The sequence below is a fragment of the Schistocerca gregaria genome, chromosome 3 (genome assembly GCF_023897955.1).
Source record: "Schistocerca gregaria isolate iqSchGreg1 chromosome 3, iqSchGreg1.2, whole genome shotgun sequence".
Lineage (NCBI taxonomy): Eukaryota > Metazoa > Arthropoda > Insecta > Orthoptera > Acrididae > Schistocerca > Schistocerca gregaria.
Window position 1 is genome coordinate 550,840,892 of NC_064922.1, and position 24,615 is coordinate 550,865,506.

Here is a 24,615-nt window from a genome sequence, read left to right on the forward strand (position 1 = left end):
CGAGATCCAGAAGTTCAAAGTTACAGTACTTATGGACGTAAGATACACACGTTATATCTGGTCTTTAGGGTAAATGTGGTTTTAACTCACTTGTTGAACACACCGCGTGATCACTACAAGGGTTCGGAGATCACTGAACTATATTTTCAGTCAGCAACCTTTTCGCCAATAAATCTTTATGACGCTTTGTCTCTTTATAGTGGGCACTTCAAGTCTATAAAAATATACACAATGTGTTACAGCAGTGACAAAAAATAAGCTAAAAAGCGTCTTAACTTGAATGAAAAGAACCTAAAATGATTGCCAAAAACTATGTAAAACTGGAAAGATTGCAAATTCAGGAAAATATTTCCGACAAAATTTTTACTCTTTTAAGATCTAAATCATATGTTGGGCGTTTTAGATGAATTATAAACACACGCGAGACAGATCAGAAAAATGTAAAGCAAACTATTTTGTATTAACCTTATTTTATGCGTACTTATTTGTTGTTATATCTGTCAAAATATATAAATGTGTTAAAGTATATAAATAAACTCAAAATTTTTACTGATCTATTAAATTCGTTTTATATAGGCAACACACCCCGCTGTAGCAGGGAAAGAAGGGAACCAGAGGGAAAATTATTACGTCGTAGCACAAAAAAGATGAATATGTTCCTCTTTAGAAGACTCTGACAGAAAAGTAGGTAACCAGCTGCCTCAATCCTCATTCCACCGTCCCCACCAAAAATATGGCATGCAGACATATTCGCGCTTTTTTCTGCTCAAGAGAGTAGGAGAGAGAAGACAGTGACGATGTTAGAGAGAAAGAGGCAGTGAAAGAGAAAGAGAGATGTATGGAGACAATAGTCGTGGGAGCCAAAGAGAGAGGAGACATTTATGTTTAGTGAAAATATGGTCACTGGTAGTAAAAGAGAAAGACAGATGGATGGAGATGGAAGCAGTGGAAGAAAAAGAGAGAAGAGACATGCATACAGCCATTGGATGTTGTTACGCTGTTGGAAACAGGTCCACTACGAATGAAACTGAGACACTCTAAAGCCTACAGTTTTGAAAGAATTAAGTTTTTAGTAATCAATGTATTGTTTAAGAAATATTTTTTTTTTTTTTTACTTTAGGTTTAAGTGTTCTCAGGCGACATCCTTTCACTCCGTAGAAATCGGTATAAGTTGTCGGTGCTAAGCGAAGCTTGGACTTCAGTAGAGTGTGAGGTGCGGAGGAAGCAGGGAGGAGGAAACTTTGTTGCCATCTTGAGGAAGGACGTAAAAGGGGAAATGCTATCTCTCTGCCGCACAGTGATGCTTTAAGCATGTGTCTGCGCAGATAATCAGCTGACATGGTGTAAATTACAAACGGAAGTAACAAGGTTATGTGAAAGAATGTCCTAGAGTTTTTCATTTTCAAGCACATTCATTACGCTATTTCTTTTCCAGTTGACTTACACAACACGACCTCGCTATTGGACTATAGCTGACACATCACTGAAGTCGGCAGCAGCCGTAAACGTAACCCTATCGAAAGTAAGTGTACCAATATGTATCAGCAACAAGTAGAGAGCTGAAGGTCAGCTTAACATGACAGTTTAGAGACATCGTGCCACTTCTCGCTGCCGTCAAACTTTTCAATCTAACAGTTATTGCTAGTATTAAAAAAACTTCATGAACCTGGAGGGGGCGGGGCTTGTTGGCCCCTCTTCACCCTCCCCACTCCCGTATCTATGCCCGTTATAGATTACAACAATTACAAAATCTTAAAAAGTAGTACAAAAAAGAAAACTGGCAAATGAGCAGCAGTATTCGGCACTGCTTTCATTGCAGACAAAAAAGTTTAGGAAAAGATGTTGAACCCTTCAACAACCGACTTGTGACCTTAAGAATCAAACACACAAATAAAAGTAACTTCTTCATTAACATACATGCACCAACAAATGATGACAATAAAAAAGAGCCCGAAACAAAATAAAGATTCTGGGAAGAATCTGAAACGGAAATAACCAACTTTCCGAAAGAAGCTATGAAAATTCTACTTGGTGATTTTAATGCCCAAATTGACAGGGAACGCAAATACAAGAGGACAGGGGGAGACTAACCCTCACATGTGTTCACCAATAAGAACGAAACAAGACTCATTAAGTTATCCTAACAAAACAATCTAAAAATTAAAGCAGCCTCACTTCGGGAGAAGTCTAAAAAACAAAAAAAGCATGCCAGTCACCAATCCATGATTTAGGAGAATTTCAGACTAACTATGTGGCAATATCGTGCGACAATTAAAAAGAAATTCACGATGTCCAAACAGATATAAAGACACAAATTCGGATTATTTAATCAGAACAAAAATTAAATTCACATCCAAAATAAAATTTAACATTCAAAAAAACACCGGTGATCCCAATATTTGATGAACCCAACATCAAAGACTCTAAAATAACAGAAAAATGGAAAGAACAATCCGCAGGAGATTGGGAGAATTTTCGAACCAACATCATCAAAACAGTGAAAGAAATAATCCGTCTTCACAGAAACACAAAACACCTTTGGTGGAATCAAGAATGTGAGAATGCACTAGCATAAAGAAAAAAGTCATTTTAAAGTTACAGTTGCAACAAATCAAAATAAATACAGAAGAAAATACTAGAAACTCACGAACAAACATTCAAGATTTTAAGCCAGAATAAACGAAAATATATCAATGACCAGCTGGACTCAACTGAAGGTAACTTAAGAAATCACAACACACACGGTTTCTACAAGACTTCTGCGAAACAACTCGCCACAAAATCTCTGCTTTCGAAAATAAGAAGATAAATTAGCTTTGACAAATAAAGAAAATTGCCAAGAACTAGCCAGAAGTTTTTCACAGCTTTTAAATTGTCCGGAATCCATAGATTTCCGAAAATACATCAAGAAATCACAACATAAAGTTCGTCACCATCAGCAAAAGAAGTAGTATATTTACACATCAAGAAACTTACTAGCAAGAAAGAACAGAGGAGGACGGAACTGTAGCTGAACCCTGGAAACATTTAGGCCCAAACTCATCCAAGAACTTACACAAGTAATCCGATACTTTTTGAAAACCGGAAAAATCCCGGATGACAAAGTTTTCTCTGCTCAGTCCACTACATAAATAAGGTAACAAATCAGATGTACAGAGGAATTGGCCTCTTACCGGTCACCTACATAATCCTAACAGCTTGGCCCTTGAACAGAGCAGAATATCAAGTAGGATTTAGATCGAACATGTCACGCCTGGGAAAAGGTTTAACCTAAAAGCCGTACTCAAAATGCGAGCCCTCAGACAAATACCTGTAGTATGCACATCTGTAGATTTAAAAAAGGTTAACGACTTATTAGACATCCCCTCACTAGATCCCAAAACATGGGAACACGTAAAACGAACTGGCACGAAATCCAAAGTAAAATTGATGGGGGATTTCTCAGACATTCAAACAAGTATGAAACAATGAGATGGACAGCCTCATATTCTTTCAGGTTCATCCTAGACAAGGTTAGAAAATAATGATAGAAATAATTTAAGAAACGTGGGTTTTGGGCCCTAACGCTAGTGGGCTTCCCCAAAAACAATCCCGTACATACCATAGCTCGCGTTTGCAGACGACGTGGCGATACTTACAGAAGATGAAGAGACTTCCATCAGACATTTCAAGATAGTTAATGAATGAGTAGAAAAAGTAGGGTTACAAATCTGATTCGAGCAAATTGAGTTTTTATGTTTATAGACAAATCGCGAGCTCGAAAACAAAATATTGTAAAAACGACAGGGTGTCGTACGTTAAATACCTCAGAGATTTCGTCGAACCGACAGGCCTTGACAAAATCTCACAACGAAATCGCCTCAAAAAGCCAAAAATCTATTGGAACAACAAGAAGAATCCAAAGAAAATTTTATTGATTTACTCAACGTTTACTAGGATAACACGCTGATCATAATAATGATGCTAAGTGAACTAGTGGATAACGTCGGAACTTACATCAGGTTTTTGACAAATGATGCTCTTGTATGCAGAGAGGTCGCAACTCTAGAAAACTTTAGCGAAATTCAAAGAGACTTGCACATGATCGGCTCTTGGTGAAGGGACTGGCCGTCGACCGTTAACATAAAGTAATGTAACGAATTGCGGAAATATTCCCTGATGTCCTGATGTATGTTTGAGCAATATTTGACTATCACTCGTTTGTCTGAGATCCGTGCCCGATAGGACTGTCAGAGCCAATAGAGTCAGAATAGTATGTTTCGTTAAGAGCCCATTTAGAAAGCACGAGACCGTCATGGAGATACTCTGCGAAATCTAGTGGCAAACGCTATAAGACAGGCGTTCTGCATCACGCTGTGCTTCATTGCTAAAATTCTGAGAGCGTACGGCCGTATAACACTTAACCAATATATTGTTGCCTCCTAGTGAAAATACCATGAAGGTAAAACTAGAGAGTTTAGAGGCCACACCTAGAGTCCAGTTGTCTTTCCCATGGACAATTTGTGACCAGAAGAGGAAAAGGGTAGGTATAATGGTACACGAAGTTTCCTCGTCTTCCTACTCTGTGTTCACAGATATGTTATTGGCTCGAGGACTATTTCACTGATAGAAACCAGTACGTTATACTGAACAGCGAATGTACCACAGAAACGAAAGAAACCTCGGGTGCAAGGAGTGTTTTAGGACCTCTGATCTTCTCAAGATGTGTCACCGCTGGTCGAGCATCAGGAATTGCAGGAAGCACGGACTAAGTGGTGATCATTCGCATCTTACAAGTATTTAGGAGTAATAAAAAGAAATGGTATGAAACTCGAAGATAACGTGAAGTGTAACGGAAAGCACGTACAGCACGTTAGTGCGACACATTATTCCAGCCGTCATCAAGAAGGCATGACGACAGTCATCGATTAAACTGAGAGAGGCACTCCCACCACATGCCATCTTTATTTGGCGATTCTGAAAAGTACGTAGCAGCGTGTGTCTTATTTCTCTCTGCAGTTCTAATTTATGTAATATCTCTTAAGAGTTACTAGTCGAGTTGTGATCCTGAGTTATTACTGTGTTCACACCAAGCGCGTTTATTTTGAATCACCGCCGACCGTTCAGTTACTTCACGGCTTTTTTCTGCTGAATATTTAATCGATATAATTACTCTGATGTTATATAAATTGTTGAGCTTGTAAGCACGATAGTAATAAACGTTGTTATATATTACTTCATAGTCTGGAGAAAATAAGTCATTGGTGAGAACTTGAATAAATGTTATTGTTATTTTCTTTAAGAAATATCCTCGTTATTTCTATTCGATGCGCTGCTTGCTGTGAGTGGTATGGAAATTGTTTCTAAAAGTGATGGTTCAACAAATAGGACCTCCAATTTTCACAGTTAAATATTATGTATTCTTTCTAACATCGCCAGATACAGAGCTAAGAGCAAAAAAATCTATGAAAAGTTAAAAACTAAAAAATCTAAGGTACACTGCGGTGACAAAAGTCATGGAATATAGATATGCACATGTACAGATGGCGGTAGTATGGCGTACACAACGTATAAAAAGGCAGTGCATTGGCGGAGCTGTCATTTGTATTCAGATGATTCATGTGAAAAAGTTTCCGACTGAGTATGGGGGCACAACGGGAATTAACAGTCTGTAAATGTGGAATGCGTTAGCGTATGTAATATTCCGAGACTCACAGTGTCAAGAGCGCGCCGACAATACCAAATTTCAGGCATTACCTCTCTCCACAGGCAACGCAGCGACCGACGGCTTCCCTTAACGACCGAAAGCAGCGGTGTTTGAGTAGAGTTGTCAATGCTAACAGACAAGCAACACTGCTTGAAGTCAATGTGGGACGTACGACGAATATAGACGTTTGGAAAGTGCGGCGAAATTTAGCTTTAATGGGCTGTTGAACCATACGACCGATGCCAGTGACTTTGGTAACAGCACGACATCGCCTGCAGCACCTTTCTGGGGTCGTGATTACATTGCTTGGATCCTAGACGACTGGAAAACAGCGACTTTATCATATAAGTCCCTATTTTAGTTGGTAAGAGCTGATGGTAGGATTCACGTGTGGCGCAGACCCCACGAAGTCATGGACCCAACTTGTCAACAACTCACTGTGCAGGCTGGTGGCTGCTTCACAATGGTATGGGCTACGTTTACACCGAGTATCGACTGTAAATTGTTATGTTCGGCTGCTTGGAGACGATTTGCAGCCATTTATGAACTTCATATTCTCAAACAAATTTTTGTGTATGACGGTGCGCCGTGTCACCGAACCGCAATTGTTCTCGACTGGTTTGAAGAGTATTCTGGACAATTCAAACGAATGGTTTGGAGATCCATATTACCCAGCATGAATCCTGATACGTGTTACAAACGGGACACAATGGGAAGGACCAGGCCCCTTTGCTTTTTTCTTTTATCACTCGTTTATTACATCAGAGAAATACACATTTTTAAGACAAAATTTAACTACATGAAATAGCTCCCAGTAACGGTTAACAATAAGCAGTGACAAAACCTAGTTGTGTTAAGGGTTTCTGTGGGCAACAAATTTTAAGGAGGCAATGTAAGGTTTATTTCAATTTAGCTCAAGCACGTAGCTAGTGATAGAATCTCGACACAGACACTTCAACAATTTCGGTAACAAATAAATAGCGTGAATTTGTACTCACAGTAACCAACTAATCAACAGCCTTGCCATTGAATAAGTAGTAGGCCATTTGGAACGAATTAGCAACACCCAACAACTAGGGGAGTTAATACCAACAGTCTTTAAATATCTTGCTCCCCATTATATACACAAACTTACAGAAACTAAATGAATAGCAAATCAAACACACTACGCTCCACTCAAACTCTTCAGTGGAAGCCAAGCCAAAATGAAGATTCCATTAACTGACCAGCACTGAAGTCACACTAACGCTCATCTCTGTGTTCCCAGACACACATGGGGCAAACTTATACAAGATTTTGAAGGGAGCACATAAGTAAAATCGGTAGAGGAGGTAACTCGTGCCACTGAAAATTAAGGTACTAGACCGGACCACAAGGTGGTATACAAAACTCTACATTATCACAGTTCGTAATCGAAAAGCTTTTAGACCCCTGGTCTTCTTTTTCTCCGCCCACCAAAAAATTCCAGCCTGAGGGTCTGCAACCCATATTTCATTCCTTACGAGAAGACGATAAGACACTCGACAGAATTTGCACTACATTTTTCTTCTTCTTAGTAAAGGGATTCTTCAGATCGTCGTCATCTTCATGTTGTTCTGAGTTTTCAGCGATGTCTACCTTATTATCATCGTCACTGGAAAATTCAGATCCATTAGTTGTGTTTTCAGAATCAGAAAACTGCTCCAATAACTCCCTTATCTCCTCATCTCATACTCCTCTTATTTGTAACATTAGAACATACAACTGCAATGAAATAATGCACCAAAATAAACATGTGCTTATCTCAAGGAGGACTGTTGAACACTGAAAGAATAACAACGCAAGCCGGAACCGCTCGACTGCTACGGTCGCAGGTTCGAATCCTGCCTCGGGTATGGATGTTTGTGATGTCCTTAGGTTAGTTAGGTTTAAGTAGTTCTAAGTTCTAGGGGACTGATGACCTCAGATGTTAAGTTCCATAGTGCTCAGAGCCATTTGAACCACAAAGCCATAGGTACTTTTTTATGATTAACTTCCAAAATTGTGACTCACGAGACGAATTAGGGAAACTCATAACATTTCGCTAAAATAAAGTGTGTAGTTACTGACAAAAAGATAATAAAAATCGCAGACCGCCCTATAAGGCCCGATGATATTTGAAAGGTTGAAGACGCTATCTTTTACAAAATCATGTAAATATTGTGAGACTCACAGATAGAGTAGACTTCAATATTTTCTCTAATTATATAAAAAATCTATTCTTAACTTCGAGGCTGGAAGTGTTTCGTACTTGAGAACTGGCAGACACAACGCCTTGCACAGCGGAAGTGTTAGAACAGCACAAGCTGACAGTGCCGGTCTCGCAACGGAGGGTTGCTGGCGGGAGGTGTCATATGCGATCTAATCCACCACTCCTTCGATTTAATGCAAAACTGTATTGAGACCGGTAAATCAGTTCGTGGTGCCTTCAGCTAACATTGCTTTTGTAGGTTGGCGAATGATAATAATGATCTCAAAACGCGGTGTAATGATTACAATGATTTCAAAATTTAATCCACTGTTTCTGTTATCATTGGCCATTAGTGTTATTATTTATACGCTTCAACTACGGCGTTTTCATTGTACTTCTCTCGAACAAAAGTGGTGCTAACGCTTTAGACTATTTGTGTGCTAAACGTTCGGTGATGCAACTAGCATCGCATTGCCACCTTGAATATTTGCATGCTAAACGTTCAGTGATGCAACGAGCATCGCGCTGCCACATTGAATATACAGCTGTTGCTGGTATACACAGGGTGTCTTCGAAAAAGTTTCCCATCCTCTTACACAAGATAGCACTCGACAACTTTGAGAACACTGTCCTGTAAACATATGTCAAGAAAAAATAATTGAGATGTGCTGCGTTTAGTTGTGTTACTATCAGTACTCAGTGCTGTGGAATGTGAACAACCTAAGCAGTGAGACAGACTCCTACTATTCCACACGATGCATGGCAGACGTAGAATTCTTCTACGGCTGAGCCAGAGACATTGATCAACAGACATGTGGCGTGTACACCAAAGAACACTCCCAGTGCACGTACCACCTAAAATAAATGTACAGCTAGTTGTTCCACAATTGGGACCATTCACAAGGACAGGGGATCACGGTATATCTCGCACGATTCACACGCCGGATGTAGAAAAGCGCGTGTTGCGGCCAGTAGAAAGTGATTGTGAAGCAACTATGCGGAGAACTGGAGCTGCTGAAGTCAGAAACCGTACTCCTGCTCCATATCACCGACAGTGTGTGAACGTTCTAGCACCACAAGACCACCTTGCCAGATTATAGCTCTGCCCCAATGCATTCTAAGACGGAGAATTCAAGATACGTATTTCACAGGTTGCATTTTATTTACGGATTAAGCGGTATTCACACAGAGTGGAATATTACAGTGAAGAGTCAAAGAATCTGGTACATCAGCCTAATATCATGTAAGGCCCCTGCGAGCATGCAAAAGTCCCGCAACACGGTGTGGCATGGACTCGACTAATGTCGGAAGTAGTGCTGGAGTGAACTGACACAATGAATACTGCAGGACTGTTCATAAATCAGTAAGAGTACGACGGGATGGAGATCTCTTCTGAAAAGCACGTTGCAAGGCATCCCAGATATGTTCAACAATGTTCATCTAGTGTAAGTCTTGTGGCCAGCGGAAGTGTCTAAATTCAGAAGCGTGTTCCTGGAGCCACTCTGTAGCAATTCTGAACGTCTGGGATGTCGCATTGTCCTCCTGGAATTTCGCAAATCCTTCGGAATGCACAATGGATATGAATGGATGCAGGGGATCAGACAGGATACTTACGTTGGTGTCACCTGTCGGACTCGTATCTTGACATATCAGGAGCCCCATATCACTCCAACTGCACATGCCCCGCGCCATTACAGAGCCTCCACGGTCTTGAAGAGTTCCCCGCTGACATGCAGGGACCATGGATTTATGAGGTTGTCCCCATACCCACACATGTCCATCCGCTCGATAAAATTTGAAACGAGACTCGTCCGACCAGGCAACTTGATTCCAGTCATTAACAGTCCAGTGTCGGTGTTGACGGGCCTAGTCGACGCGTAGACTTTTGTTTCGTGCAGTCATCAAGGGTACACGAGCGGGCCTTCGGCTCCGAAAGCCCATATCGATGATCCTTCGTTCAATGGTTCCTACGTTGCCACTTATTGGTGGTCCAGCATTGAAATCTACAGCAATTTGCGGAAGGGTTGCACTTCTGTCACGCTGAAAAATTCTCTTCAGTCGTCTTTTGTTCCATTCTTGCCGGGTCTTTTTCCGGCCGCAGCGATGTCGGAGATTTGATGTTTTACCGGATTCCTGATATTCACGGTACACTCGTGAAATGGTCGCACAGGAAAATTCCCACTCCATCGCTACCTCGGAGATGCTGTATCCCATCGCTCGTGGGCCGACTATAACACCACTTCAAACTTTTTGCTAACCAACCATTGTAGCAGCAGAACCGATCTTAACAACTACGCCAGACACTTGTCTTATATAGGCGTAGCCGACCTCAGCTTCCTGTTTACATATGTCTATTTGAATATGCATGTCTATACCAGATTCTTTGGCGCTTCAGCGTATATATGCTTCAGCTGTAGTGTCTTTACTGTAATTCTCACAAACAAAAGGGGAGCTAATGCTTCAGACTGATTGTATGTTAAACGTTCCAGCATCGCGCTGCCACCCTGAATACACAGCTGTTGTTAGTAGATACAGCGTGTTTTCAAAAAGGTTTCGTATACTCTTACACGACAAAGCACTCGTCAACTTTAAAAAGATCGTCATGTAAAAATATACCATGAAAAAACAATTAGGTGTGTTAAGCACTGTCAATAGTGCTGTGGAATGTGAACAGTCTAAACAGTGGAACAAGCTCCTACTATTCCACGCGATAAATGGCAGACGTAGTATTCCTTTATAGCTAAGCCAGTGACGTTAATCAACAAGCATGTGGCGTGTAGGCCAAACGACATCAGCGAGTTGTTCGAGGCATGGGACCATTCACAAGTACAGGGGGTCGAGGGAGATCTCGCACGATTCACACGCCGGATGTAGAATAGCGCGTGTTGCGGGGAGCAGAAAGTGATTGTGAAGCAAGTGTGCGGAGAACTGGAGCTGCTGAAGTCAGAAACCGCGCTTCTGCTCCTTATCGCCGACAGCGTGTGAACGTTCTCGGACCACGCTTCAGTTCTAATATGTGACCAGGAATTAGAAGTGACAGACTCAAAGGACAAATTATCCACGTTATTGGAGAACACACCCTTGCAGAAAGACAATGAATCTGGTGTGAGCTCACCTGATCTTCTACGCCAAGTAAAGCAGTACCAAACAACTAACGTTTGATGAGCGATGGATTGTTTGAGGACGTCCAGTATTGTGGTCTCCCGTTCACCTGAGCTTAATCCATTATATCTCTGACTACAGAATAATTTAAAGGCATCAGTATACTCCACAACCATCGGCAATATGCAGGCGTTACAAGAACCCATAAATGTGCCGATGATAGACTACTGCATCGCAAGAGTTCATGATTCTTTGAGAAGCAGGACAGAACTATGAGTGGGAACAGCACTGAGCGCCTCCTGCAGAGTCAACACACAGACGGCTGTCTATTATAGGACTGCCCACATCTTAACTACTTGCTCCAGACACACAGTTTTTTTTTTCTGTTTATGGTTGTAGTGGACACGGCGTAAGACGATCGCCGGCAGGCTCGCGTGCTGTTACCAGTTTTCAGCTGCGAAGCGCCAACGGCTGCAGGTGGAAACAGTAGCCGCCTACAGAGCTGTGACAACACTGAGGCGCTGCCATAGAGGCTTTTACAAAATCGCCATGCATTGTTGGCTGAGGTATCCCTCGATTCCCGAAGCTGCCGCGCCCACCCCATTGTAACTGTCAGGGATCAACTTACGCCGACTAGACTACAGTAATATATCCTGTAAGAACTTAAAAGTCGTCTCCTCTTAGCCACATTTTATGCCATGCATTCACGAAAACATCTATAAACACTTGTGTTTCAAAGAACCTTAGTGTTTCAAAGAACCTTAGCCACTTATCCGTCTGCCTAGAGTAGCCGACCTCGAGGAAAAACAGTTTGAATTCCGCAGAAGTGTTGGCACATGCGAGGCAATACTGACACTACAATTTATCTTAGGAGGTATGTTAAGGTAAGGCAAAACTACATTTTTATCATTTGTAGACGTATAAAAAGGTTTTGACAGTGTTGACTGGAATAATTTCTTTCAAATTCTGAAAGCGACAAGTGTAAAATACAGGGAGCTAAAGGCTATTTACAATTTGACATAAACCAGATGGCAGTTATAAGAGGCGAAGGACATGAAAGGGAATCAGTGATTGAGAATGGAGTGAAACAGGGTTGTTGCCTATCCCGGATATTAATCTATATATTGAGAAAGCAGTAAAGGAATCAAAAGAAAAATTTGGAGAAGGAATTAAACCTCATGGAGAAGTATTAAAAGTTTTGAGGTTTACCAGTGACATCTTAATTCTGCCAGAGAAAGCAAAGGACCTGTAAGAGCAGCTGAACGGAATGGACAGTGTCGTGAAAGGAGCATATAAGATGACAATCAACAGAAGCAAGACGTGGATAGTGGAATTAATCAAACTAAATCAGGTGATGCTGAGGGAATTAGATTATGAAATGGGACACTTAAAGTAGTAAACGGGTTTTGCTATTTGGGGAGCAAAATAACTAATGATGGCCGAAGTAGGGAAGATATAAAATGTACACTGGCTATGGCAAGGAAAACGTTTCTGAAAAGGAGAAATTTGTTAACATAGGGTCAGGAAGTCTTTTCTGAAAGTATTTGTATGGAGTGTAACAATGCATGGAAGTGAAACAAGGATGATAAGGAGAGAATAGAAGCTTTCGAAAAGTGGTGATACAGAAGAATGCTAAGGATTAGATGGACAGATCACGTAACTGAGGTACTGAATAGAATTTGGGAGAAGGGGAATTAAGGGATCGGTTGGTACGATACGTTCTGAGGCATCAAGGTATCACCAATTTAGTATTGGAGGGAAGCGTGGAGGGTAAAAATCCCAGAGTGAGACCAAGAGATTAATACACTAAACAGATTCATAAGGATGTAGGTTGCAGTAGTTATTCGGAGATTAAGAGATTTGCACAGGGCAAAGTAGCATGGAGAGCTGCATCAAACCAGTCTCTGGACTGAAGACCAAAACAACAACAACAAGAGTAGCTTATCTTTGGATGGGGTCTGCAAGACATATCTTCAACAAGTCGCCTAAAATTTGAGGTAGCCTGCCAACATAAATGCTTGAAGGCCAAAACCGCTTAGCGAGGGCCGCACGGTCAATAGACAAAGTGAACACTGTTCTTCCACTTGGCATTTTAAGGATGTGCTAACCTGTTTCGTATACACGCTTTCTCTGCGATAAAGAAACGTTCAGCCGACATCGTACTGGATTATGGTGAGATGGTCGCTTGCTTTCGCTGCATTTGCGAAGTCCTACATAGTGGAACATCAGATTTATTTATGCGAAATACATACTGTTTCATTAGAACAAATGGGAACCAATATACAGTTTCTATTCAGTCTTCGAGGCTTGCAAGTTGATTATCCCATTGCTTTTTCACCTATTAAATAGTATCGTGGGCATTAATACAAATATAAGGTTTTGTGTATGTGCCGGTCATGTAATGTCATGTGTGACCCATTGACAGGCATTTGTATGTGAAATCTGAGATTTTTTATTCATACAATATGTATTCAGTATTCATATAATTTTGTGTTTTAAAGTGCTGATTTTTCATACATATAATCTTTATTTAAATCTTTCCATGTGTTCAGTTAATAACTGCATTCCCGAACGAACAACGTTTCGATTCACTATATTTCAAGCCAAGAGAGAATAAACTTTTTCAGCCAGGATAGTTCGTGTTTCAGTGAAACTTAAAAGCAGGTTGTTGCAGTGACAGAGAGTAAGACCTTTGGTGCCATACTAGCACAAATCTTTTGCATTTCTCATGGGGTGCAGCATTTAGAGTGCTAACACAGTTTCATTTCGTGAATTACATCTACTAGGTGTAATTCATAGACAAAAATAGCAAGTAGTTACTTGAACTCTGTTGTAAGCATTATAGTTTCAGTCTCTTGTTGACTTAGCTTACCTTAAGCCCTCCTCCAATTATTTCGTTGCACTATTAGACAGTTGTTTGTAGCTACGAAATATAAAACAAGCTAAGTTAGATTGCGTTCGTTCACTTACGGGTCGGTTATCGCATAAAGGGGAATGTTCAGGGCACTGAAAACTGGAGTGGCAGTCTCTTGTCAATTCGTGTAAATGCAGTATAGAGTAACGATATGTTTTCAAACTTTGCGCGCGTTTACTATTTGAAACCATAAAAAATGGAATCTTGGAAAAAGGAAAGTACAGTGTACTCAGTTTAAGAAGTGTGCATCTGAACATTGTATTAGTACAGCTGATGCTATATTCTTTGTTCACAAAAATTGTGAGAGTGAATTTCAAAAGGATGAGGGATCATCCGGTGATTTGACACAGTTCTATTCTTCTGAGAGAATTGGTCTTTAGTGAACATGATGATCGCAAGCGAGAATCACTGCTGGCCAATGAGGAGCCCTGTCAGCGTGGTTCATAGTAACTGCCCAGAAATGCTGCCCTCCTGTGGGCACGTTTCAGACATCGTGACTCGTACGGAAGAATAAAATGTAATTGTGGAAATTGATTTTGTAATAACTCGAAGTAACAAACGAGGAAATTGCTTGTAACGTTCAAGTCCTTGTACTTTCAAACTACTTGATTAACATAATTTGTGTTCCGTTCTGTTTTAGCACTCTGTATGAAGTAAGTTACAGTGTAACGCTAGTCAGTCTTAAGGGTTCGTCGACTGCTTTTTTTTTTGGCATTTTGTTCGTTGTTGATCGTTGTGATTGGTCGTAGCGTACGTCACACGACATCCGTTACAGTTCGTTTTGTTGGTCTTTCCGCTCAGTTTTTTTGTACAGAGGCAAACCAGCAAAATGAAATGGTCGTATGGCATTGTTGGCAAGTTGTTCCCACGCGGGGAAGTTCGGCCGCCGTATTGCAAGTCCTTTTAGTTGACGCCACTTCGGCGACTTGCGAGTCGATGACGATGAAGGACACACAACACCCAGACGTCACGAGACTGCTAGTGCCACGCTGTGAACCAAATACTTCGCTCTCGGCAAAATCTGATTGACTACATTATTTACTCTTTTACTATCTTTAATACTGGTTCTATTCAGGATTGGTAAATATCATGCTCATAAACAAACACTCAAGTACCAAGTTCTCAGTAGTTGAACCGCAATTTCTTGTCACCGCTGAGATTCTTCAAAGACGAAGGGGTGGTCAGAGAAGACATACCGGTACCTGGAGATGACGTAGCCTCGCTGATGTTGAACAACAGTACTCACATAAAAATCCACATGCTAATGTTCTATTTGCCTCAAAGTGGATACCAACATCCAGGAAAATGAAACTGGGATAATTGTTAGCAAAATGCTTATATTATTGAAAGATGTTAATTGTTACAGAACCAATTTTTTAGAGGATAAACATAACGAATGTATGTTTTTGTGCTAATCAAAGTGACTGAAATCTACTATAGTTACATTCCAGAAACTGGTGCACACAGTTCTTTTATGGCATCGCACACTGAGGAAGTGACGATTTGAAAGTTATATTCCGTAATTACATAGGATTAACCCAGAGACACTGTTGAGATCAAAAATTGATGCAATATCTGTATTAATTAATGAATGCAAAAATTTAAGTATTAATTTTCTGTATGTTTTGAGGACGACCGATAGATTATAACAGTACTCATATAATGGTATATTACAGGCTCATGAGTATTTTCTCTCAGTTTTCGGAACTGATACGCAATGACGTTAATAAGTCACAAATCAGCCCCAAGATAGTGATTTCTCTTAAAATGATGACTAAAACCTACCTTCACACACAGTTAAATGTGACTACACACTGGCAATATATTCTAGAACTGTTCTTTTAGGACTTGCTGCAAAGGCCCAGAAAGGTCAGTCACCTATTTATCTCAGGATCTGACATTTTAAATGGAACATGAGAAGCGAAGTGTCAGATAATTTTTAGCTGCTTACCTACCATATGGACTTGCAGTTTAAGAGCCATGTCTGTAGAAGTTTATCTGACTGCTGAACGCTCTGAAGCTTAAGGTAGGTGTTGTGGTTGGCAGGAGAGCCAACCGTGTTTTTCTAAAGGAGGCCGAAATGCACGCGTCTCAGCTCACGCAGGCTGGCGTGAGGTCTGGAACATCACAAGGGAATTAGAATTGACAAAAACGGACGTAGCTGGTGGAATACTTAACTTTAATCCATTCATGGAGAACGTCGCTCTTTATGGTACATGATTCACAATATCAATAGTACGAATACTGGCGCCTTGCTAGGTCGTAGCAAATAACGTAGCTAAAGGCTATGCTATCGTCTCGGCAAATGAGAGCGTAATTTGTCAGTCAACCATCGCTGTACAACTGGGGCGAGTGCTAGGAAGTCTCTCTAGACCTGCCGTGTGGCGGCGCTCGGTCTGCAATCATTGATAGTGGCGACAAGCGGGTCCGACGTATACTACCGGACCGCGGCCGATTTAAAGGCTACCACCTAGCAAGTGTGGTGTCTGGCGGTGACACCACAGTAGGCTACCAGTTTTCGACTAGCAAACATTTTAATCACCTTATTTCTCTCAATTCGTGTTAACCCGTTGATCTGAAACGTCGATGATGGTTCGAAAGTCCGACCGTCACAAAGCCAAGTCACCCGCGACGGCACACAGGCAATACTCGATAATCTGCTGCCATTCTATCGTTATTTGGTGTTCTCTCTCTCTCTCTCTCTCTCTCTCTCTCTCTCTCTCTCTCTCTCTCCTCATTATCTGTACATCTGTGATTTGAATTCTCCAGTCAATTGAGCTTTCGTGGCCAGGTTTATTCTATGAAATTGAATACGCAGATGGCATTGTTGGCTGGGGGTCCTCTTCCGGGAAGTTCCACCGCCTAGTGTAAGAGCTTTTTTTTTTTTTTTTACATTACTTGGGCGACTTTCGTCTCGATGATGACAAAACATACCTAGACACAAGGAAAGAAAATATCCGATCGAATACAAGACCCCTGCTCGAGAGTCAGCAATGGAGCCCTGGATTCGTTTCCCTGCCGGAACGTGGATTTTCTCCACTCAGAACTGGATGTGTGTTTCGTACTCATCATTTCTTCATCATTGGCGAGCAAGTCACCAGTATGACATAAAAAAAAGAGATTTGCACCAGGCGGTGAAGTCCCCTGGAGGCCTGAGGACCCAGGACAACAATGCTATTCCATGTTCCTGTTGAACAATATAAAACACGTTTTCAATTGGTGAAAGATCTGGAGAATGTGCTGGCCAGGGCAGCAGTCGAACATTTTCTGTATCCTGAAAAGCCCGTACAGGAACTGCAACATGCGGTCATGCATTATCCTGCTGAAATGTAGGGTTTTGCAGAGATCGAATGGAGGGTAGAGCCTCGGCTCGTAACACATCTGAAATGTAACGTCCACTGTTCAAAGTGCCGTCAATGCGAACAAGAGGTGACCGAGACGTGTAACCAATGACACCCATACCATCACGCCGGGTGATACGCCAGTGTGGCGATGACGAATACACGCTTCCAATGTGCGTTCACCGCAATTTCGCCGAACATGGATGCGACCATCATGATGCTGTAAACAGAACCTGGATTCATCCGAAAAAATGACGTTTTGCCATTCGTGCACCCAGGTTCGTCGTTGAGTACACCATCGGAGGCGCTCCTGTCTGTGATGCAGCGTCAAGGGTAACCGCAGCCATGGTCTCCGAGCAGATAGTTCATGCTGCTACAAACGTCATCGAACTGTTCGTGCAGATGGTTGTTGTCTTGTAAACGTCCCTATCTGTTGACTCAGGAATCGAGACGTGGCTGCTCGATCCGTTAACAGTCATGCGGGTAAGATGCCTGTCATCTCGACTGCTAGTGGTGCGAGGCCGTTAGGATCCAGCACGGCGTTCCGTATTACACTAGTGAACCCACCGATTCTATATTCTGCTAACAGTCATTGGATCTTTACTAATGCGAGCAACCATGTCGCGATACGATAAGCCGCAATCGCGATAGGCTACAATCCGATCTTTATCAAAGTCGGAAGCGTGATGGTACGCATTTCTTCTCCTTACACGAGGCATCACAACTACGTTTCAGGCAACGCCGATCAACTGCCGTTTGTGTATGAGAAATCGGTTGGAAACTTTCCTCATGTCAGCACGATGTAGGTGTCGCCAACGGCGCCAACCTTGTGTGAATGTTCTGATAAGCTAATCATTTGCATATCACAGCATCTTCTTCCTGTCTGTTGAATTTCGCGTCTGTAGCCGTCATCTTCGTAGTGTAGCAATTTCAATGGCCAGTAGCGTAATTTACTATGTCAAAATCACCTGACAGTACAATATTCACATAATCAGTTTCGGCAATTTATAACCAACTTCAGAAGGGAAAGTTAATCCACAATCAGTTTTGTCATGATGTTTTAACTCTAGTTATATGCGTTTTGATGATCATGAAATGTTATAAAATATGTCAGTGTTACGTCGTAAAAGAGATTTTTGTATAACTAAAACTTGAAAACCATGCTCACTGTGCAACGGAGAGCTGCATGATGGGAATTACTGGGAGATACAGGAAGATAAACTATTGGTATGGAATTGGAGTGGTGTGTAAGAAGTCATTATAACAGCACGGGACATAAGGCACGGGACCTGCAGCCAGGCGAACCGATAGTAAAAGGGCCAAGTAAGTTGTTCGCTTCATTTTAAAAAAACTTCGACGAAGACTTTGTGGAAGGTGGGCGAATATCATCAAAAAACATGTAGGAGCAGCATGAACACGACTGTTGAAAACCGCAGTGCATGGAAAGGTCTAGAGGAGACCTTTATTCATTAGCCAAATGACTGTTGATGACTATGAACTAGCTGGTCATTCGTCACTAACACATACAGAGTGATCCGCGAGGAATGGTCAACATTCACGCTATGATAGGAACCATCATTCGTAGCAAAAAGTCTAGTAAACATGAGCACTTGTTGTGTAGAATAGATCTGTTGCACAGCAGTGAAGATGAATAAGAGCTTGTAGCTCTTAAGGAATGCATTTTAGATCCCATATTTACTAGAGTTTTTTTGCTTCGAATGATCATTCCTGTCACATCCTCGAATATTGACCATTGCTCGTGGGAAACCCTGCATATGGCTTTTGATTCAGAACCACCGAGCGGTGTAAATTTTTTGGTGCCATGGCTGTTACATGGATTGGGGGGGGGGGGGGGGGGGTTCGTCAAGTCAGTATAAAATATGGCTCAAATGGTTCAAATGGCTCTGAGCACTATGGGACTTAACATCTTAGGTCATCTGTCCCTAGAACTTAGAACTACTTAAACCTAACTAACCTAAGGACATCACACAACACCCAGGGGGAGGCGACCAAACAGCGAGGTCATTGCTCCCATCGGTACAGGGGAGGATGGGGAAGGAAGTCGGCCACGCTCTTTCAAAGGAACCATCCCGGCATTTGCCTGAAGCAATTTAGGAAAATCACGGAAAACCTATATGAGGATGGCCGGACGCGGGTTTGAACCGTCGTCCTCCAATAAGGAAGCTTTGAATTTACTGAGTAGTGTTCTGTCGAGAACTGCGTCGTCTGGCTTCCAAGTAGTCCCAATTAAGTTCTACATTTACATCTACAGCTACATACATACTCCGGAAACCATCATACGGTGCATGGCGGAGAGTGCTACGTAGCACTGCTAGTCATTTCCTTTCCTATTCTCCTCGAAAATAGAGCGAGGGAAAGAGACTGTCTGTATATCTCCACACGGGCCCTAATTTCTCTCATCTTATCTTCGTGGTCCTTATGGGAAATTTACGTTGATGGCAGTAGAATCGGACTGCAGGAGACCTCAAATGCTGGTTCCCTAAATTAGCGCAATAGTGCCTGGCGAAGAGAGCACCATCTTCCCTCCAGGGATCCCCATTTGAGTTGACAAACCATCTCCGTAATGCTTCCATGCTGATAGAATCTACAGGTAATATACCTAACAGCAGGTATCTGTCTTTCTTTAATCCAGCCTTGTGTGCATCCCAAACTCTGGCAGTACTCAAGAATAGGTCACACCGGCGATCTATAATCCGTCTCCTTTAGATACATACCATTAATTCCATAATACATTGTTACAGAGACTGCGGTCTAATACACGCTGTACCACGCAGCCACAGTTACAGTATGTGTTGAAAATGGTTTCCATGTGCCTCAACGCATGCGTGTATGCGCCGTAGCATGTTCTGTTTCACACGTTCACATCGGCCAGGCTGCTTCCGAACAGTGTCAAAGGCAGCATAAGTACGCTGCTCCAGCGTCTCCACATCTAGAATGGCCCCATAATCAGAAATCGCACGAATTGAGATACGGTGAACAAGCAGGCCATGCAAATGGACCCCCCCCCCCTCCCGTTCGATCCAGTTACCAGGGAAGACACGATTAAGGTACTCCCGGACGTTAATGGCGAAGTGGGCTGAAGGACCGTTATGTAGCAGCCACATAACCATTCGAATCATCAATGGCACTTCTTCTATCAGGGGAGGAAAAGTTACCCACAAGCAACGCTGATAGTTCCGACCTGTTAGGCGGCTTGGAAGGAATTATCCCGGTCCACACATTCCGGCTGCACCGATGCTGATGATCAGCTCTCACCATACAATGGCGGGTCTGCATACCATCCCACAGACGATTGCTATGAAAGTTGAAGATACCACTCCGCGGAAAGAAGGCCTCATTCGTAAATAAAGTGGATGACACAAACACCGGAATCGTGGTTGCCTGATGAAGAGACAGTGACAAAACTGCTCCCGATGTGGGAATTCTGTAGCTAGTAAGCCCTGCATAAACTGTAGACGAAAGGGTAGTAACAATTATCATGGAGAATGTTCCACGCGGTCGTCTGGCTTACCATGTACTAGTGAGCAAACTGCACGGTACTGACACTGCGGTGTTAATCACATATCCGTCCAAGTCTGCTGTCCGCACATTTCGGACACGTCCTACATGGTTTCCTGCTTCTTGAAATGACCCTGTCTCAGACAAACGGCGAAACACTGCTCCAAACATTCAATGCTGTGGTGGTTGTTCGCGAGGATAGGTCTCCTGATACAACCTTGCTGCCCCCCGTCCGTTGCCATTTGCTTTTCCGTAAGTAAACACCCCGTCAGCAAGCTCATGGTTCGAATACAGAACCCTTGTGTAGAGCGCCGTATCACATCCACTACAAGGTAAATCAGCAAGAGAAGTGAATCACACGCAACATGACTTTGGCAGTAGAGGGCGCCTGGGCATGACGTATGAGGAACAGTACCACCCTCTAGGAGGAAACCATGCATACTGTAACTCTGGCTGCGTGGTAGAGCGCGTATTAGACAGCAATCTCTGTAACAAAGTATCATTGAATAAATGGTCTCTAGTATGGAAACCAAGCATTTCAGACATACCTTCATGGGACCTTTTTTGTTCCATATCCTGTCATCGATCAATCCCTAGAGTACGTACACAGTGGACATGAGAAAATCAGCCGGCCGCTGTGGTCTCGCGGTTAAGGCGCTCAGTCCGGAACCGCGTGATTGCTACGGTTGCAGGTTCGACTCCTGCCTTGGTCATGGATGTGTGTGATGTCCTTAGGTTAGTTAGGTTTTAGTAGTTCTAAGTTCTAGGGGACTGATGACCATGAATGTTAAGTCCCATAGTGCTCAGAGCCATTTGAACCATTTTTTTGAGAAAATCATCCTGTTTATTTAATCGATGTGACGTTGTCGAGCAGCAAACTAATGCTGCTGTGTTCGAACGTTACAGGATTGTTTTTTTTTTTCTTCTCATCCTCATGAACGTACATTTTTCTAAATTTATAGCAAGCTGCACACCAACTAGAATTTCTGTCTAAGTAATGTCCTTATTACCCCCCCCCCCCCCCAAACTCACTCAAGAATGCTCAAGGATGACACTTTCCTGTACACCATAGCCTCATCAACAAACAGCCGTAGACTGTTGTTTACCATGTCCGCCTATTATTAATGTTAGGTGGTTACTTCATTTCATATCGATTTTTAGTGCCAACCAAAAATACATAAACGATATGATGTGCTCAAAGCGTTCGCTATTGATCTTGTAATCAGATACCACACAGTTCTTTCATTTACAGACATATTCTTACATTTATCCACATTTAAAGAGAGCCGTCATTTATTACGCCAAGTGGAAATTTCGTTCACTTCTTTCTGCAATTCCTTGGGATCCTCCAACGGCGATAGTTTCCTGCTAACAAGAGCAACGTCAGGGAACAACGTCACAGCACTTCTGACTATCTAATAGATCGTGTACGTCTATTCAAAACATTACGGATCCTGTTACGCTTTCACGGGGCACATTCGATATTACTTTCGCTTTTGTTGAACTTCCTCCGTCCAGTATAACAGACTGGGTTTCACTAGTCAAAATTTCCACGGGCAAATTACAAATTTTCGAAGATGATATTGACTTGGTTGGTAGTGGGCAATGTTTGACAATATAGAAAGCGACAATTCTAGGAAAACAGAATCTTCCTGTTCACCTGAATCTGTTTGCAATACGTTGTTTATAAAGAGAGAGAGTTGTATAATTGTTGAGACTGTCGTGGCCACTTATTGCTGATGGCGGGCTCATCTCCAGTCCGTCACGAGCAATCGAGCGTGAATCTTCGATGATGCCAGCCACGCATGCTGGCAAAATGTCAGGCGAATCGTTAACCAAACGTCGGCCAAAGATCCCGAGAAGAAAGCCAACAGACAATACGCCAAAGCAAGCTGTGTTGGACGAGTTATCTGTTTTTCTGAACCCGTGCTGATTCTTTGCGGATAGCATGTTATCCTCCAGAAACGAGATAATGCCTGAACTTAGAATACGAGGTGTATCAGAAAATTAATGACGCTAACAACACAGCGAGCGATCTGGCAACGCTTCTAGTTGCATAGATCGGCATGCTCGTCGCTTCTAGATGCTCAGCTCGAGTTTCAGCTCCAAACAGCCATCACAGCGGGATAGTAAACTTATGTTTGTGTTGTGTGTAATGAAAATGGAGCAGCGGAATTAAGAACAACATTATGCGATCTAGTTTTATGTGAAACTTTCGGAATTCATTGGTGTCACCTTTGGAAATATGAAACAGTGCTAAGGGGCCCGTTCCTTATCAAGAGCACAAGTTTGCGCAGCCATAAATAATTTTTGGAAGGTAGGGAAGACTTTGAGGATGAAATGTCGCTCAACAAGACCAACTTCAAAAACCAACGAAAACCGCACTGCCAGGCACTTTATTGTGAATAGCAGAGTAATCACGTAGACGTAGATGAAATATCGGATGCGTGCGTACTCTTGTGAGATTGGGCCAAGGCTTAATAATAAGGATGCCTGGCGACCTGTTAAACACTTTCAGAGTATATCTAATTTTGACCAAAGATTTGCACATGCGAAATGCTTGTGCCAAAATGGAGCCGAAAAACGTCACAATTGAGCGGAAGGACAATCGAAGAAACGTGTACGTTGATCTTCGTGAGAGGACTGCTATAGGCCATGAATCGTTAAGTCGTGTGATCACAGTTTATGAATTCTGGATTTTTCAGAACGATCCTGAGACAAATCGGCAAAGTGAGGATTGGCACACTGGGACATCTCCTCGACCTAAAAGAGATCGAATGGGCAAACCGAAGAACAAAATAATACCGTTTTTTTTGTTCAAAAATGTTCAAATAGCTCTGAGCACTATGGGACTTAACTTCTGAGGTCATCAGTCCCCTAGAACTTAGAACTACATAAACCTATTTAACCTAAGGACATCACACAGATCCATGCCCGAGGCAGGATTCGAGCCTGCGACCGTAGCGATCGCGCGGTTACAGACTGTAGCGCCTAGAACCGCTCGGCCACTTCGGCCGGCTCCTTTTTTGAAAGTTGGGATATCGTACAAAAATAATTTATGCCTCGCGGACAAACAGTCAACCAAGTGTTTTAGAAAGATGTCTTCGAAAGCCTCAGGAAAAAGGTGAATTGAGTAAGACTGGGTATGGCAGACAAGTGGATGCTGCATCAGGACAACGCCCCGTGGCACGTGGCCAATTCCATCAAGTAATTTTTCACCTCAAAAAGTCATTCCTGTTGTTTCACAGCCCCTCATATTCACTTGATCTCAATCCTTTGACTTTTTTCTTTTCCCTAAATGGAAAAATGTCTTAAAAACGTCATTTTGGGTCTCTGGAGAACAATCAAATGAATGTCACAGACATGTTAAAGGCCCTACCATCTGAATTCTTACAGCGCTGCTACCAAGGTGGGAACAGTGACCCCTCATATGTACAGCTACCGGGACAATACTGTTGTTCGGAAAAACTAAAGACTTTGGTAGATAAAAAGTCAATCTCATTACTCTTCTCTTCTCACACACCTCGTATGCTCTAGGATCCTGCAACGGAAGGAAGCCCATTATCCTGAGCTAAGACAAATGCGTAGACGCCAGTTGCTTGTCATTTTTCCAAGACACTTTCTTCTCCTTTGTTGGCTAAAGTGATAGTTTAGAGAAGCCGCTAGGTTAAGACAGGGGCGATACAAAGGCGTGAGAGGCAGCGAGTGGCGAAGTGGAAGAGGGCAGAGCGCGGCTGCGCTGGCCGGTGGCTGGTGGCTGCGTCTGAAGGCCGTCAGCGCCGGCGCCGTAGGTATGTGGCCGGTCTGGGCATTCCTGCAGCCCACTTCCCTACTAGGGCAGGCG